Genomic DNA, 4,945 nt, shown 5'->3' on the forward strand with positions numbered 1-4,945 from the left:
CATATTCTTCCATTAAAATCAAAGAACATGCATGTCACATGTGGGTAAGTTTTTTAATATAAACCCTAGCTCAAAGTATGGGTAAAAATAGATAGATTAAGCTTTAAAGGTCTCAAAAATGTGAAGAACATTAGAAACGGGGCTAGGGAGTACTTACTATCAAGCTTGAAATGTTGAAAACCATAGCTATGGAGACTCCCAAATTTTCGGCAGCCTTAGAGAAGATGGACAACATTTTTTCTTTATTTTTTTCCATTTTTATTCTTTAATTAACCAAATGACCAAAATGCCTTTTTTTACTAAACTTTGAATTTTTATCCATGCATGTCTATTTTTGTCCAAAATTTTACAACTTGGTCAAATTACTATTTAAGGGCCTCTAATTAATAATCCAACTCAATTCCATGCTAAAAGCTTCTAGAACTCAAGTTTTACAACTTATTCAATTTAGTCCCTAAAAATAAATTGGGCATATTAGGCATAGAATTTCTTCATGAAATTTTCACACAAGCATGCATTCACATCCTAGACCTCATAAAAATCATAAAATAATTATTTCTACTTCAGATTTATGGTCTCGAAACCACTGTTTCGACTAAGCCCTAAGTTAGAATGTTATAACTCTCCATTCTTTAGGGATTTTCGTCCCCGAAAATCTTACCTGTGAAAAGGTTCAGGTATTGATTTCTCATAGTCTCCTCAGGCTCCCATGTGGCCTCTTCAACTCCATGTCTTTGCCACAATACCTTCACGAGAGCAAGATTCTTGTTTCTTAACTATTTGACTTCCCGAGCTAGAATCTTAATCTGTTTCTCGCTGTAAGTCATATCTGTGAGGGATCAGATCAGTAACAGCACAACATATATACAAGGAATACATCATGAATCCTTTCCAACTATGATGGCAAGGCCAAATGATATGCTACCGGTCTTATCCTTTCAGTAATCTCATACGGCCCTATATGTCGAGGACTCAACTTGCCCATCTTATCGAATCTCATAACCTTTTTCCACGGAGACACTTTTAAAAATACCTTATCACCAACTTGATACTCAACTTCCTTTCATTTCAAATCTACATAGGATTTCTATCTATCGGAAGCAGCTTTCAAGCTATCATGAATAATCTTTACCTTTTCCTCAGTCTCCTTAATTAAGTCAACCCCATGAATTTATTTTCTTTAAGCTTAGTCCAATATAAGGGTGTTCGACACTTACACCGATATAATGCCTCATAAGGTGCCATTTTCAAACTTGATTGATAACCGTTGTTGTAGGTGAATTCTATCAACGGTAAATACTTTTCCCAACTGCATTAGAATTCAAGAATACAACATCTAAGCATATCTTCCAAGGTCTAAATTATTCTCTCAAATTGGCCGTTTGTTTGTGGATGAAAAGCGGTACTACAATTCAACTTTGTACCCAAAGCTTCTTGTAACTTTTTCCAAAACCGAGAAGTGAACCTCGGATTTCTATCCAAAATAATCGACAAATGTACTCTGTGAAGTCTCACAATTTTCGTAATCTACAACTCGGCTAACTTATCAAGGAAGAAATTGGTTTGTAACAGTATAAAATAAGCCAATTTAGTTAATCTGTCAACTACGACCCAAACAACATCTTTCTTCTTTGATGTCAATGGCAGCCCTGTTACAAAGTCCATAGTAATACGGTCCCATTTCCACTTTGGAACCATGATAGGCTAAAGCAACCCTGAAGGCACATGATGATCAGCCTTTACCTGCTGACAAACTAGACATGTCAATACGAATTCTGAGATATCCATTTTCATGCCATTCCACCAATACATTTTCTTTAAGTCATTATACATCTTTGTACTACCTGGGTGAACTGACAAACAACCACTATGCGCCTCATGTAAAATATTTTGAATCAAATCGGCCTCGTTTGGAACATAGATCCTACCACAGAACCTCAAGCAACCATCGGAATCATTCTGAAAATCTGGTTCACTGCTAGACTTACATTGAACTCTTTTAGCTTGTAACTTTTTATCAGCTTTCTAGCCATCACAAATATTCGAGCCATCATCGAGCAAAGCAAGGTGTGTACCCATGGCCCTCAAGGCAAACAATGATTTTCTACTCAAAGTGTCAGCGACCACATACGCCTTACCTATATAATAATCGATCACAAGCTCTTAATCTTTGAGTAATTCAAGCCATTTACGTTGCCTTAGGTTCAAATCGTTTTGAGTTATCAAGTATTTTAAAATTTTATGATCAATGAACGCTCGACACTTCTCACCATATAGATAGTGTCTCCAAATCTTTAATGCAAATACAATGGTGGCCAATTCCAAGTCATGTGTTGCGTAGTTCTTCTCGTGAGGCTTCAATTGTCTTGAAGCATAGGCTACCACCTTACCCTCTTGCATGAGTACGCATCCCAAACCATTCAAGGATGCATCACTATAAATAATGAATTCTTTACCAAACTCGGGTTGTACCAAAATAGGTGTTTCAGTCAGTAACGCCTTTAGCTTCTCAAAGCATTGCTGACATCTTTCTGAGCACTCAAACGTAACATCTTTTTGGAGCAGCCCTGTCATCAAAGTGGTGATCATAGAAATCCCTTTAAGAAATCATCTGTAGTAGCTAGCTAAGCCTAAAAAACTTCTTACTTTTGTCACGTTTCTCGGTGGTTTCTATTCAACGATAGTGGAGATCTTACACGGGTCAACTCTGATGCCATCACCTGAAATAATGTGTCCTAAAAATTCAATTCTCTAAGCCAAAATTCACTTTTGCTAAACCTAGTAAACAATTGTTTATCTCTCAAAGTTTGCAAAACTGTCATCAAGTGTTTAGCATGCTTGGATTCATTAGGTGAATAAATCAGTATGTCATCAATAAACACTATAACAACTTTATCCAAGTATGGTCGGAATATTTGGTTCATCAGGTCCATAAATATAGCGGAGCATTTGTTAGCCCAAATAGTACAACAAGGAATTCATAGTGACCATACCTTGTTCAGAAAGTAGTTTTGGGCACATCTGACTCTTTAACCTGTAGTTGGTAATAGCCAGACCTCAAATCTACCTTCGAAAATATCATTGCTCATTTCAACTGGTCAAACAAATCATCAATCCTCGGTAACGGGTATTTATTCTTAATTGTTACCTTGTTGAGTTGATGGTAATCGATGCAAGGTCTCATAGAACCATCCTTCTTCTTTATGATTAATATCGGTCACCTCAATGAGAGAAACTAGGTCTTGCAAAACCTTTATCCATCAATTCTTGCAACTAAGACTTTAATTCTTTTAATTCTATTGAAGCCATTGATACGGAGCAATCGAAATTTGTGTTGTTCCCAGTACTAGGTCAATACTAAATTCAACTTCCCTAATAGGAGGCAATCTCGGCAACTCTTCCGAAAACACATCTTGGTACTCACATACTACTGGCACTGATTCAACTTTCAATTCAAATTCCTTAGTATTCAACATATAGGACAGATAGGCTTCACACCCCTTTCTCATGCATCTTTGAGCCAACATAGAGGAAATTACAATAGGTATTGTGTCTGACTCATATGGTTCAACCTGAAGAGTTTCTCCATTTTCACATTTCAATTCAATGACCTTCTGTCTACAATTTATATAGCATCATGTAGTGTCAACCAATCCATACCTAGTATGACATCAAACTAATCAAATGGCAACAACATTAAATCAGCAGGAAAACAATGACCTCTAATCATCAAAGGACATTTCTTGCATACTTTGTCAACTAATACATGTTTGCCTAACAAATTTGACACCTTAATCGCGTATTCAGTAAACTTTATAGGTAACTCCTTACTAGATACCGATTTCATACAAACATACGAATGGATTGATCCCGGATCAATCAAAGCAAGAACATGAATACCATAAAGAGAAAATGTACCCGTAATAACATTAGGAGCTGCGGCTTCTTCTCTAGCTCATATAGCATAAGTTCTTACCGGGACTCGAGCCTCTAATTTTGCGGTTGAGTCCTTTGCAACACTACGACCACCATTGGAACTTCTAGGGTATCTTGGAGGCCTGCCTCAAAAAATAGGAGCACTAGGTTTTGAGGTTGGCTCAACCTCTTTATCAACTCATTCCAAGCAATCCTTAAGGAAGTGGTCAAGAGAACCACACATTAAGCATACCTCACTCTTCATCTGACACTATGCAAAGTGAAACTTATTATAACTATCACACCGTGGTTTTTGGTTTCCTACACTCTCCACACTAGTTGCCATGGGAGATGAAGACCGTGGGTTAGGGCGCTTAGAGCTTCTTGCTTTACTCGAATGTCCCACTGATGAATTGAAGTGTTCCTGATGACTTCTGAACTTCTTTATGAGAGATGTATATGACTTGCCCATGGATCTCTTACTCAAAACTCGAGCTTTCCTCCCCGCTTGTTTCTTACTCGGAACTTACTACCATGCCACACATTCATCATGTACATGTGTTATACTAATCATTCATAACAACCAATTATAAACACATCACAAACATTAACACATAGCAAGAATAATTAGGCTTACAAGCCATAGCCATTTAAGCCACATCTCATGGCCATATACAATAAATCAATATAAGCCGATACATTTGGCTAATCATAACAACATCTAACATAAAAACTAGTCCTTATACATGTCACTCACTTGAAAGTATTTAATACACATATGACAATACTCCGGAGTTGTTGGCTTGATAGTATGATGCTGCCTCCGACGGTCTCCAACCCCGAGCTAACTTGAGAACACTAAGGAAGTGGAGAGGAGGGAATAAGCTTAAAACTTAGTAAGTCCATATAAAAATAATAAGCAAATTATCAACATGATTCCATGAAAATGTAATCATAATTACACTTTTGCTAATTTTCTGGTCATGCTATTTTCTCGAGTCATAGCTACTAATTTATTTATATCTTGAGC

The sequence above is a fragment of the Gossypium arboreum genome, chromosome 8 (assembly GCF_025698485.1).
Source record: "Gossypium arboreum isolate Shixiya-1 chromosome 8, ASM2569848v2, whole genome shotgun sequence".
NCBI lineage: Eukaryota > Viridiplantae > Streptophyta > Magnoliopsida > Malvales > Malvaceae > Gossypium > Gossypium arboreum.